A 14,435-nucleotide genomic window follows, 5' to 3' on the forward strand; every position below is an offset into this window, starting at 1 on the left:
TCTAGGTCCACATACTAGGTGATCAACTGTCCCAGTTTCCCAGAGATGAAATGGTCACCTACCTGCTCCTCTCCCTTCACTTTCTGCCTACGCACTTTTTCCATGTATTGTTGACATTTGGTTCTACCTGCTTTTCTTGTTTCTTTCCACTGTCTTTCTTCTCCCTCCAGAAAATCCAACTCTTGAAAGTTTTATGCCATCTACCTGCACCTGCCAAAGGTAAAGAAATGAAAAACTGAAGCCATCAAAACAGTATTCTGTTTATATTTCAACTAAGACAGACACCCAGCTTTTTAAAAAACTATTTTAAAAAAGGAAGTGGGCAAAAGAAGTAAGCTTGTGTATCCTAACTCTTGTAGGAAAAGGGATCTTTACATATTCTGGGCACACATGCATACACATGCACCCAAAAAGCTAACTGCAGCCACATACCCTGGGAGAAACCCTGTCTGATGGCCCACTGCAGATTTCATCATTACTTTCTGTTTTTTTCTTTGGGGGTGGGTACCAAATTACATTATTTGAAGGAATGGTACAAATGAAAGACGTAAGTGGATGATTTGGTACAAGTTATAGAAAAGGTAAAGGTAACTCCAACATGCATGTACTGCTTTGGTGACCAGGGAAGTTTACGCCCATGTCTGTGGGAAGCCAGCCTAAGGCTTAGCCCTCTTTACTGTCTTCTGGAGTGTACTTATCAAAGAAATACTCTGCCATGCCAGATTCAGGGGCCCCCAATTTGTGCAAGTTGGCTACATGGTCACCCAGTTGTTTGATTGATTTTACCTGCTCATCTAGATAGTGAGTCTCAATAAAGTAGCACAAATGAGGGTCATTTTTTTCAGTGGCCAGTGTGTGCAAGTCCAGTAGTGGCTGATTCATACTTTTATCCAAGTGTAATAAACACTCCATTGCCTTCAGCCCACTCTCCCAGTCATGACAGTCTGGTGTCTTGATATCCTGAAGGAAGATTTGGCCACCTCATTGGTTCTGCACCTTCATCAGTTTCTCAACATATTCTCTCTCCTCATGAAGTTGGTGAAGAAAGTATTTGGCAAAGTTCTTGAAAGCCACATTATGGTGGTCAAAGTAGTGAGACATGGACAGTAAAAGTAGGAAGTGTAGAGCTCCAGATTGATCTGGCAGTTGATGGTGGCCTCCAACTCCTGGTGGTAGTTCTGATGCACCTATGAGATGGATGCTGTTGTCACGATGGGTGGCTGAGGAAAGGCAGCTTCCGCATAGTGGAGTGGTGGCAGGGGCCTTGGGACAGTCCGAGGGTGCTGTGAGGAGGTGGCTGAAAGGCTGAATCTGGGCAAGTGGCTGGGATGGGGGTCGTGGGCTGGTTCGTTCAAGCACTGTTGAAGCAGGTAACCAAGTGACTCTTGGTGAAGACTGTTACTACTTTCTGTTTAATCATTACTTTCAGTAGCCCCCCAGCTCTTTGTAAATTGTCTATCACAATGTATCATGATATTTTTCTGAGGGTATGTGTTGGCGGGGTGGGAAGGGGGTGGATTACTACTTCCCTCACAATGTTTTGAGTCCTTTGGAGACAAAGACTTACTTTCCTATCTTTTACATCTTGAAAGATACCTTGTCTGGTTGCAGTTCATTTGCAAAGCTGATTTCATTTGAAGACCTTAGATGTTCTAGGACCATTAACTCCATTAGCCTAACAAAAAGCAAGTTGGCGCCACTCGTGCTTTCCACTCATCCTGGGAGAACATGATTCTGCTTGTTCAAAATGGTGGCCCTAAATCATAACCGCTGTGGGGAGAGATTCAAAGAAGGTTTTGTGTTATTTAAGATTTTTATTTGCTTGGTACACTTCTTTTAATAGTCACTATTCTGTTTGAACACACTGTTTGTTACTTTTGGAACAAAAGGAGAAGGTAATATAGATTGCCAGTTTTGTCTTTAGGATACAAGTTTCTAAGGACAGTGGTATGTTCAGTGTCAAACCTGTTAGTGAAGCTCTTTGGGGCAAGAAACTCTGATTCACTTACTCAAACTAATTCATGTGACAGGCAGATACACATAGCAACAAGGTCTCATAGAAACCCAGCAGAAGCTGGGATCTTGCTGGGCCTCATGGATTCTGGAGTTGGAGTTTGGTTCTGAATCAGAGGCAGCTCTGGGATAAGATGACTTTATCCTCCTGGCTCCTCTCTATGCTGACTTCTCTTTCTGCTACTTTCTGGCTTTCTCAGTCTTTATCCTTTTTTCTCTATCCCATAGCATCTGCTTATATCCATATGTTATGGGTGTCCTCCCCCAAAAAACATATTAGAGTCCTAAGCCCCAGTATCTCAGAATGTGGCTGTACTTAGAGATAGGGTCTTCAAAGAGGTAATTAAGTTCAAATGAGGCCATTAAGGTATGCCCTCATCCAGTACAACTGGTATCCTTATAAAGAGGGGAAATATAGACACAAAGACATACACACGTATTGTATTTTTTGGACTATAAGATGCACCGGACCATAAGACGTACCCAGGTTTTAGAGGAGGAAAATAGGAAAAAAAAAAAAAAAAAAACACCACTCCCCCAGCGAGCCAGGTAAGCTACATTCAGACTACAATACGCACCCCCATTTTCCTCCCAAATATGGGGGGGGGGTGTCTTGTAGTCTGAAAAATATGGTGTTCCATGTAAACATAAAGGCAGAGATCAGGGTGATGCTTCCATAAGCCAAGGATACCAAAGATTGCCACCTAACCACCAGAAGCTAGGGGAAAGCCATGGACCAGATTCTTCCTCACAGCTCTCAGAAGGAGCCAACCCTGCTGAGAACTTTGTTCTGGATGTCCAGTCTCTAGAACTGTGAGACAATAACTGTTTTTGGCTTTAAGCCACATAGTTTATAGTACTTTTTCCTGGCAGCCCTAGCAAAGTAATATGCCCTGCTTCCTGATAGAGTTTATTTATAACATTGATTTTCCCTTGGCCTCTCATGGAACTCTTTTTATGAGGCCAACATCATCCTAATCCCAAAATCAAATAAAGACAAAATAAAGAAAGAAAACTACAGGCCAGTATTGCTCATGAGTATAGACACTAAAATCCTCAACAAAGTACTGGCAAACCACATCCAGCAATACATTAAAAAGATCATACACCATGATCAAGTGGGATTCATCCCAGGGATGCAAGGATGGCACAATATATGCAAATCAATAAATGTAATACATCACATAACCAAAATGAAAGACAAAATCACATGATCATATCAATACACACTAAATAAGCATTTGATAAGGTACAGCACCCATTTATGATAAAAATACTCGTCAAAATGGGAATAGAGGGACCATACCTCAACACAAAAAGGGCAAATATGAGAAACCTACAGCCAACATCATACTCAAAGGGCAAAAACTAAAAGCCTTCCCCTAAGACTAGGAACAAGACAAGAGTGTCCACTTTCACCACTTCTATTCAACATAGTATTGGAAGTTCTAGTCACATCAATTGGGCAAGAAAAAGAAATAAGAAACATCCAAATTAGAAAGGAGGAAGTAAAATTGTCATTGTCTGCAGATGACATGATAGTGTTCATAGAAAACCCTATAGGCTCCACCAAAAAACTACTCAACCTAATAAGTGAATCCAACAAAAGAATGGGATACAAAGGCAGTATTCAGAAACCAAACACATTTTTGTACACCAGCAATGAAATATCAGAAACAGAAACTAGGAAAAAATCTCATTTATTTTAGCAAGAAGAAAAATAAAGTACCTAGGAATAGATTTAACTAAGGAGGTAAAAGACCTGTACTTGGAAAACTCTAGAGCACTGAAGAAATAAATTAAAGAAGAGCCCTGGCTGGTGTGACTCAGTGAATTCTGCACCAGCCAGTGAACCAAAGGATCACCAGTTCGATTCCCAGTCAGGGCACATGCCTAGGTTGCGGGCCAGGTTTCCAGTTGGGGGTGCACAAGTGACAACCACACACTGATGTTTCTCTCCCACTCTTTCTCCCTCCCTTCCCCTCTGCCTAAAAATAAAATAAATAAAATCTTTTTTAAAAACTAAGGAAGATAAAAACAAATGGAAGCATATACCATGTTCATGGATTGGAAGAATTAACATCATTAAAATGTCTATACTGCCCAAAGCAATCTATAGATTCAATGCAACCCCTATCAAAATACCAGTCACATTTCACAGATATAGATAGAACAAATATTTCAAAAATTTACATGAGACCAAAAATGACCCCAGATAGCCTCAGCAATTTTGAGAAAGAAGAACAAAGTAAGAGGGATCACAATACTTCATACCAAACTATATTTATTACAAGGCCGCTGTAATCAAAACAGTCTGTTATTAAAATAAGAAAGACACATAGACCAATGGCACAGATTAGAGAGACCAGAAATAAACCCATGTCTCTCTGGTCAATTAATAATCAAGAAAGGGGGCAAGAACAAAAATGGTATAAAAATAGTGTCTTCAATAAGAGGTGTTGGGAGATCTGGACAAGTACATGTGAAAAAATAAACTAGACCACCAAATTACACCATACTCCAAAGTAAACTGAAGATCGGTAAAAGTTAAATATAAATTGTGACACCATAAAAGTCCTAGAGGAGAATAAAGACAGGAAAATTTCAGATATCCCACACAGCAATATTTTCACCAATACATCCCCCAGGGCAAGGGATATAAAGAAAAGAATAAACAAATGTGACTACATCAAATTAAAAAGCTTCTGTGTGGCTAAAGAAAACATCAACAAAATGAAAAGGGAACCAACCATATGCAAAAACATAGTAGCCAATGATAGCTCAGACAAGGGTTTGGTCTAAAATATGCAAAGAGCTCACAGGACTCAACACCAGGAAGAAAAACAATCCAATTGAAAAATGGGCCTAAGACCTTAATGACATTTTTCCAAGGAGGACATGCAAAGAGCCCATAGGCACACGAAAAACTGCTCAACATCACTAGCCATCAGAGAGATACAAATTAAAACCACAATGAGATACCACTTCACACCCATAAGAATCGCCATCATTAACAAATCAACAAACCATAAGTGCTGGTGAGGTTGTGGGAAAAAGGGAACCCTAGTACACTGTTGGTAGGAATGCAGATTGATGTGGCCACTGTGGAAAACAATATGGAATTTCTTCAAAAAACTAAAGATGGAATTGCCTTTGATCCTGAAATCCCACTGCTGGAATTATACTCTAGGATTCCTGAATCACCAGTTCAAAAGAACCTATTCACCCCAATGTTCATAGAAGCAGCACAATTTACAATAGCCAAGTGGTGGAAACAGCCTAAGTGCCATCAGTAAATGTGTGGATCAAAAAACTGTGGTATATTTACACAATGGAACACTACTCAGCAGAAAGAAAGAAGGAACTCCTACCCTTCGCCACACCATGGATGGAACTAGAGAACATTATGCTAAGTGAAATAAGCCAGGTGATGAAACACAAATACCATATGATTTCACCTATGAGTGGAACCTAATCAACGAAACAAACAAGCAAGCAAAATACAACCAGAGACATAGAGTTAAAGGAAAAACTGACAGTGACCAGAGGGGAGGTTGGAGGGGGGGATGATGTGGGAAAGAAGGGGAAGGGGCAAGTCAAGTAACATGAACAGGGGATTCATCAGTATGGACAATGGGGTAGGGATTGACTGTGGGAGAAAGGTTGGGGGTGGTGACAGCAGGGGAGACCAACTGGGGAAAAGGTGGGAAAACTGTAACTGAACACCAATAAAAAAAATTAAAAAGAAAAGACACATTTTTTCTTTTCACCCATTTCTTAATTGACTTGGATATTTTGAGTACATCAGCTGTCTCCTGCATGGTATAACATTGATTGTTGTCAATTAATGTCTCAATTTGATCGCTATCAATTTCAACTGATCTACCCAATGATGGAGCATTGTCTAGTGAGAAATGTCCAGCACAAAACTTTGCAAACCACTTTGGACATGTTCGATTAGTCACAGCACCTGCTCCATACACTTGACACATCTTTTTTTTGCATTCCAGTTGTGTTTTTACCTTTCTTGAAATAATAAAACATAATATACTGAAGAAAATAAAATCTGAGCTTTAACTTGTAAATGTCTTATAGATGGATTTGCAGTGCAGAGGCAGGGTTCTAGTGCCCCATATAATCTGTAGCTCTTCCCTGGGTGTGCTGGCCCCTGAGGTTTCCCAGGTAGTGCAGGCCAAGTTTAGCCACCTGTGTTTTGTCAGGAGCCACCCTGCCTGAGTTATAAAGCAATCTGAGATATTCTGGGCTTGGAGATTTTCAGACAAAGCCAAGCTGTAAATCCAGGCTGCTAGTTCCTGGCCTGGTGCTCACTGAGACCAACTGCTGCTTATTTGAGAGTATTTAGAAAGTTGTGAAGCATGAGCCAAGACCATACGGACAAGCAGGCTAGGTGGGGCCCATAAATTGGGTGAGTTGGAGTCTCTAGGGATATCCAAGGTGGATCAAACAGTGTTAGCCAGGTTGATGGAATCTTAGATACAGCACCAGTCTGCCTGCTCTATGGGGGGACTGGTCTCTGCTTGCCTTCATGCTAGATACCTCAGTCTCCCCCTTCATGCCACTGGTGCCCCTCAAGCCTCCACCCCATCACTGGAGCCCAAAGGAAGTTAGTCTGAGTAGGTGAGTCTTGTGTGGAATCATTAAGAGGAACTGCTTGGGGTTCCAGAAGTTTCTTCCACCGGTTCAATCCCTGCTAGGTTTTGCCGCCAGAAGTTGTGGGAACTTATCTCCCTGGCACTGGAACTCTGGGCTGGGGGGCCTGGTGTGGGGCTGGGACTGCTTGCTCCCGAGATATCCCTCCCAAATTATTATCTACCACTCATGGATGTGTGAGTAGGCCATTCTGCATCTTCGCCCCTCCTACCAGTCTGGATGGATGTGGTTTCTTTAATTCTGTAGTTGTCAGACTTCTATTCAACTCGATTTTTGTCAGTTCTGAGCAGTAGTTGTTCTATATTTTGGGGGTTTTTTGTTGTTGTTGTTGTATGAAGAGAGGAGCCATGTCTGCTTATGCCACCATCTTGACAAGAAGTCTCCTGTTATTTAACATTATATTAGTTTCAGGCATATAGCACAATGATTTCATTTTTGTATATATTACAAAATGATCACCACAATAAGTATAGTTAACATCCATTACCGCACTTAGTTACAATTCTCTTCTTGTGATAAGAACTTTTAAGATCTACTCTCAACAACTTTTAAATATACAATACAGTATTTCTGTCATCACCATACTGTACACCATATCCCCATTTCCTGTTTTTAAACCAAAATTCATGATATACAGAACTTTAAACTTTTTAAAATAAACCTTATGGAATTTTCCTCATCATCCTCTGGATTAATAGTAGAAAAACTAACAGCAGGGAGAAAATATTTTAAATATTTATAGCTACACAATAAGATTTACGTAAAAAATTTCTTGAAGTCTACCATGGAACTCAACACTGGTGTCTCTAGGGGATGAGACTAGTCAAGAGGAAAAGAGACTTTTACCTTTCACTTTATACCTTTTTGTGTAGTTTTTTTAGAAAAAACTTTCAGTATGTATCTCTTTTATAATAATTAGTAACAGTTAAAATAGTAAAGTACCAGAAGAAATGTTAAAAGAGTAAAGAAAAATCTACTGAAAAATCAGTATGCCATAGGTGTTGTAGAAGCACAGTCCTTGGCTAGGATAGCTGCACTGTGACAAAAAAGAGCCATTATCAGGGTTAGCAGAAGCCCAATTCCAAGCAGCTTCTCTGCAGATGTAAATGAACAGCAAGAGAGAATTTTCTCAGCACCTCACCCAGAGCCAGGAGAACACCAGGACTGGCATTTTGATGGCTAGCCCTTCCCCAGAAGGGCATAGATAATTAGAAGAGGGAATATAAATAATGTGTTTTTTTCCTTTCTTTTAATCATTACCATTGCTCTTCTTACTTTTCGTCCTTTTTGCACATGTCCACGTATGTTGTGTGCGTAGGACACTGTGGTGCTGACAGAAGAGCTTGTAGGCAGGTTTGCCCTGTGGTTTATTGAGCTTTAATAATACAGAGACTCTCACAGTAGTGAATGTCCAAACACTGGTTTGTTTGCTATTAAAGTGCATCTGAAGAAAAGGATAGCAAGAGGCTCACTTTTGTGATGCATTCTGCACGCTGTGTGCTGCAGACCACTCTAGTTCTGCCTCAGCTGTGCTGGTTTAGGCTGACACAGTCCCAGATGCCCAGGTTGTTTTAGGTCTGTCAGAATCCTGGGAAAGCAAAGCCTCTGGTTGTTTGGAGTCCCAGGTGCTCAAGCCTTATGACTATGGTCCCAAGGCCCTGCTTGCATATTAGAAGGGTGAAGGCAGAGGGTCTCTGGGATCATGGGATCCTGAGGTGGGAGTCCAGAAACTCAAGGAGTGCCTCTCTCTGAGCTAATGAAGCACGAAGCACTGTGGTTTGTTTCCTCTAGTAATGCAACAGTTTACTTTGACAAGTTGCTATGGTTTTTTTAAAATTAAGTTTTACTGTCAAAAATTTCAATAAATGCAGATAGAATAGTATAATGAACAGATTCAACATGTTAAGTCAAATTTGCACTTGCTTCATTTGTCACTTTTTTCTCTTCCTCCCTCTCCCTCTTTTTCTCACTCTCTCCTCCCTCCTTTCCTTTTTCTTTTGTTGTTACTGAAGCATTTCCAAACCTCCTGTCATTTTACCCTTACATCCTGAATAAGTCTATACCTAAAAATTCACGTTGTAAGCAATCCAAGAGGGCAGTGGAGTAGGTGGAAGCTACACTCATGTCCTTCCAGGACCAAACTGGAATTACAACTAATATATAGCACAATCAACCTCAATAACCAGCTGAAGACTAGCTAAAGATAAATCTTATAACGAAGGATTTACAGAAGCCACATCCAGAATGGTAGGAACTGTGGAGATATGAAAAGATCTGGCCCCATTCACATGGGTGGCACTGAGATTTCAGAGGGATATCTCAGCTGCAAAGATTCCCCCCTGAGGAGCATGGGATTTCAATTCCATACCAGGTTCCCCAAACCAGAGCACCAGAGCCATTAAAGGCACCCACATAACATCTGGCTGTGAAAATCTAGCAGGGATTCTGTCCACCTGGGAGGAACATCAGTCTGCTAGAGCACAGTTGCCCTCTAAAATGTCCCGTGCACAAACTCATTTGCAGCCACTTATCCTGGGTTCCAGCGGAGAAAGGGCAGAACAGACTGGAGTCATGTGAGGAGAGTCTGGAGTTTGTGGTTATGGGTTGAGAGCTGAGTGGACAACCACCATGATCCTCTGTGCTGAGTCACTTTACTACACCATAGACGCCAGCTTTTTTGGGAAAATATTGTCCCTCCTTAGGGCATCAGCCTCGGTGAAGGCAATAGCCCTGCTTTCTGGACTCCCTATTGTCCCACACTGTGGAATTCATGCTATACTGAGGCATCAGCTGCCTAGACAGGGGTGCAGCAATCCAGGGAAATTCAGGCGGTGTCAATGACTGAGTTGTGTGGCTTTAAGTTGGGTGTTATTATCCCCACTTTCCCATGAAACTGACTGGAGCCTCCCCCTCACAGGAAAACCACTATGCCTGACCATATGGGCTCCCAATGGCCCCACCCTCTTGATTTCTACCAAGAGATCTAGGCACAATTGGGGACAGCTGAATTATGTGGCTCTGGCATGGAGGCCACAAACCCCAACTTTCCCCAAGCCTGACTGACACCTCCCCCTCTCCTGACTCCCAGTGGCCCTGCCCTGCCAAAATCAGGCTCCAGGCAGAATTTGGGACACACTGAGTTGTGTGACTCTAGGATAGGAGAAATTTTCCCCTCACATTTTCTCCTTTCATTCAGCTAAATCTTGGTCTATTAGGGCCTGATAAACTCAGCTGTTCTTATCCTGATGATTTCCTGGGACCTTGCTCCACCACAAAGGTATGTGAGCACACCAGCAGGTGGCAACTGGATTTGGTATACCCTGGGATATTTGTTGAGTGGTTTGAGACCCACTCTGATGAGCACCACTTGTCCCTACCTGGTGGCTGACTGAGAACCTATTTCATGCAAATAGAGCCAGAGACTGTTTCAGTGAATGAGCCTAATAGGAAGGCAGAGGCAGGTGGAGGCCAATCTCAGAATTCCTTGAGACTCTTGTTGAACTGCCCCTGGGCCCCATACTAGTAAAAGCCAGCCTTGCTGTGCAGCTTGATCCTTTCCATGCACACCCAGACCCAGAAGATACAGCCACAAATACTGGATCGCTTTATAGCTCCAAAAAGTGTATCCAGGGTCATTCACAGCAGTGTTTTACATTTGTCTGCACCAGAGTCTCTCCCAAGAGGACCCAGAACCAACACACTCAGTGACCAGCTTCAGATAACATCAGATCAGGATCCAATAAGTTTCACAAGTGGCATATCCAAAGGGAGATCTATGGCAGGCTCCAAACCCAGCTGAGGCAAATTCTGCTTCATGTGGTCAGCACCTGCATTGCAGCATGTACACTGTGGTCAGGGTTGATTCTCACAGTTAGCCAGCCCGAGGGACAACCTGTACACTAGTAGAACAATGGCAATGAAGACTACAACAGGAGGGCCCACATAACCCACACAGTGGTCAGTCCTGCAACAACCATCACATGTGATCAAGGAGACTGTGCCACAAGGTCTCACAGAACACCTACTACATAACACCACCCTACCAAGACTAGGGGTCACAACAGATCTACTTTATACATAGAAACAAAGACAAAGAGTCAGCCAAAATGGGAAAACAAAGAAACATGCCCCAAATTAAAGAACACAAGAAATCTCTGAAAAAGCGAAATGAAATGGAGGCAAGTAATTTACTAGATATAGAGTTCAAAAGAATGGTTATAAGGATGCTCAAGGAACATAGTGAGAACTACAATGAACTTAGTAAGAACTACAATTAAAAAGAACATATAAACTTTAAAAAAGCAGTTATAAATGAAGAATACATATCTGAAATGAAAAATGGACTAGAAGGAATAAACAGTAGATAGGATGAAGTAGAGAATCAAATCAAAGATTTGCAAGAAAAGGTAGCAGAACACACCCAATCAGAGCAGCAAAAAGAAAAAAAAAGTTTAAAAATGAGGATAGTTTAAGGGTCTTTTGGGACAACATGAAGTGAACCAATACCCACATCATAGGGGTACTAGAAGGAGACAAAGAAAACAAGGGGTTGAGAAAGTACTTGAAGAAATAATGACTGAAAACTTCCTAGCCTAGTGAAAGAAAATGACACTCAAGTCCAGGAAGTGCAAAGAGTCTCAAACAAGATGAACCCAAATAGGCCCACACCAAGACACCTCAAAATTAAAATGGCAAAAGATAAGGGCAGAGAATCTAAAAAGCAGCAAGAGAGACATTTACCTACAAAGGAGCTCCCATAAGACTTTCAGTTGAATTTTCAACAGAAACATTTTGGGTCAGAATGGATTGGCATGAAATATTCAAGATGATGAAAAGCAAGGACCTTCAACCAAGGCTACTTTACCCAACAAGGGTGTCATTTAAAATTGAAGGAGAAAGAAAGAGCTTCCAAGACAAGAAAAGTTAAAGGAGATTGTTACCACCAAACCAGTGTTGCAAGAAATGTTAAAGGGCCTACTTTAAGGGGAAGAAGGAAAAAGAAAAAAAAAAAACCAGAGGGACATAGCTGAAGGATGAAAAAAGATATTTCATTCAAATGGAAATGAAAAAAAAAAGCTGGAGTAGCAATATATATGTCTGAAAAAATAGACTAAAAGGCTATATTAAGAGATAAAGAAGGACACTACATAATAATGAAGGGAGAAATCCCCCCTCCCCAAAAAAGATATAACCCTTGCAAATATTTATGCACCCAACACAGGAGCACCCATATATAAAAAGCAACCCTTAATGGACATAAAGGGAGAGATTGACAGTAATACAGTAATAGTAGGGGACCTTAACACCACAGTGACATCAGTGATAGATACTTCAGACAGATAATCAACAATGCAAAGAGGCCTTAAATGACACACTAGATCAGATTGATAAATTGACATCTTCAGAGCATTTTACATGAAAGCAGCAAAATACACATTCTTTTCAAGTACACATGGAACATTTTCTAAGGTAGACCACAGGTTAGGGCATAAAACAAATCTTAATAAATTTAAGAAGATTGAAATTATGTCAAGCATCATCTCTGACCATAATGGTATGAAATTAAAAATCAATTACAAGAAAAAAACACAAACATGAAAGCTAAATAAACTGTTACTAAACAATGAATGGGTTAACAATAAGATCAAGGAAGAAACCAAGTCACCTTGAAAGAAATGAAAATGAGAACACAACTACCTAGAATCTATGGAACACAGTGAAAGCAGTTCTATGACGGAAATTCATAGCATTACATGCCTACCTCAAGGGAAATCTCTAAAAATGATCTACTTTTCACTTAAAGGAACTAGAAAAAGAACAACAAAGAAAACCCAAAATGAACAGAAGGAAGAAAATAATAGAGATCACGCAGAAATAAATTATATAGAGTCCAAAATAACAATATAAAAGATCATTTGAACCAAAAGCTGGTTCTCTGAAAAGATAAACAAGATTGGCAAACCTTTAACCATACTTATTAAGAAAAAAGAGACACTAACCAAATAAATAATATCAGAAATGAGAGAGGAGAAGATTACAATTGACACCAAAGAAATACAAAGGATTGTATTGTGAATAACTATACGCCAACAAATTGTACAGTCTGAATAAAATGGATAAATTCCCAGAAACACATAAATTTCTAAAACTGAATCAGGAAGAATGGGAAAATCTGCAGAGACAGACTATAACTAGTGAAATTGGAGCAGTAATCAAGAAAACTCCCAACAAACAACAGCCCAGCCCTAGAAAAGATGGCTTCACAGGTGAATTTTACCAAATATTCAAGACAGCACTAACACGTATCCTTATCAAACTTCCAAAAAATTCAAGAGGAGGGCAGCCTCCCAACCTCATTTTATAAGACCAGCATAACCTTAATTCCGAAACCACATAAAGACACTACAAAAAAAAAAAAAAAGAAAATTATGGATTTTTGGAAGATGGCGACGAGATAGGTGGGAGTGGGGTCCACTTCACCCTGTGCACTGGTGAAAGCCTAGCTGATCTGAGGAACAGAGCGAACAGCCAACAATATTCCAGCATATATGAAGATTGGAGACCAAAAATTGTAGAGGACATGGAAAAATCAGATGGTAAAAAGAGAGCTTAAGAACAACAAGGTCCCTGAGACCAGCGCTGCGACCAGGGTGGCTGAAGCCACAGGCTGGGCTGCAGGGTCTGCTGCAAGATTCTCGGGAGAGAGCCAGGCTGGGCTGTGTGAGAGGCCAGGTGCTTGTTTGGAAGGGGTGGGGGGGCTTGAATAGGAGGAATTTCTCGAAAAGAAAGAGAAAAAAGAGTCATCAGTGGCTGTTTAGAGAACTCTCTGCAGCAGGCCGTGGCCTCTTGCACCCTTACCCCCACAGCCCCTGGACTGTGAACACCTGATAAGCAGCCCCAGCGCACACCTGAAGCCCCTGGTGGGTGCATACCCCGATCAGCGGCCTGGCTGCTTGCGGGTGACCACGCCTGAAGCTCTTGGGACTGAACATCTCCCATCTAGCCCCTGCACACAGAGCCCTGCAGGGCCTACTCGTTCTCTAGGAGGAAGGCAGAATGCCCAGCAGAGATGAACTACAGGGCTAGGGAAGATGGCAGTTCCTGAGAAGACTTGACTCAGTAGGGGGCTGAACTACCCTGAAAGAGCACCAAGAGCCCCTAGCATCTAGGACAGCAAAGAGCAAGAAGGTGGAGCGTGAGTTGCCCCTAATTGGTGCACCTCAAGGACAGCACAACTGGTGTACTAAACCCCTAGGGGGGAGCAGAATGACCCTGAGGAACTGGAGTGGAGGCTGGACAACAGCAAAGAGTGTGGATCAGGAAGGGAGAAAAGTGAAACCCATCCCTCCAACCACAAAACCCCTACCATTCAAAGACAGGAAGATCAGCAGAACTGGCCTGACCGGTTTAAAGCCAGCAGAAGATTTTTTTTAAATTCCTTCTTCCTTTCTTTTTTTTTTTTATTCCTTCTTCCTTTACTTTTTTATTCCTCCTTTGTGCCTTCTTTTATTTATTTTTTTATTTTAATTTATGTTAAAATTCCTTCTTCCTTTCTTTCCTCTGGTCTTTTTTTATTCCTTCTTCCTTCCATCCTTCCTTTCCTTTTCTATTCTTTTTTCCTTCCATCCTTTTTTTTTCTCTTTTCCCACTGGTGAGACAATAAAAACTGGAAGTGGGAAAATACCAGAGTTAGACTCAAACAGGAGTAATCCTAACAACTGAGACAGTGAGACAAATTTCACTTCGCTACT

General features: G+C 41.4%; 1 pseudogene; it reads right to left on the minus strand.

The window, feature by feature from the left end:
* Window positions 1-663: 663 nt before the first annotated feature.
* LOC139440494 (ferritin heavy chain pseudogene) lies at window positions 664-13,683 on the minus strand (annotated as a pseudogene).
* Window positions 13,684-14,435: the final 752 nt, after the last annotated feature.

Source organism: Desmodus rotundus, chromosome 13, assembly GCF_022682495.2.
Source record: "Desmodus rotundus isolate HL8 chromosome 13, HLdesRot8A.1, whole genome shotgun sequence".
Classification (NCBI taxonomy): Eukaryota; Metazoa; Chordata; class Mammalia; order Chiroptera; family Phyllostomidae; genus Desmodus; species Desmodus rotundus.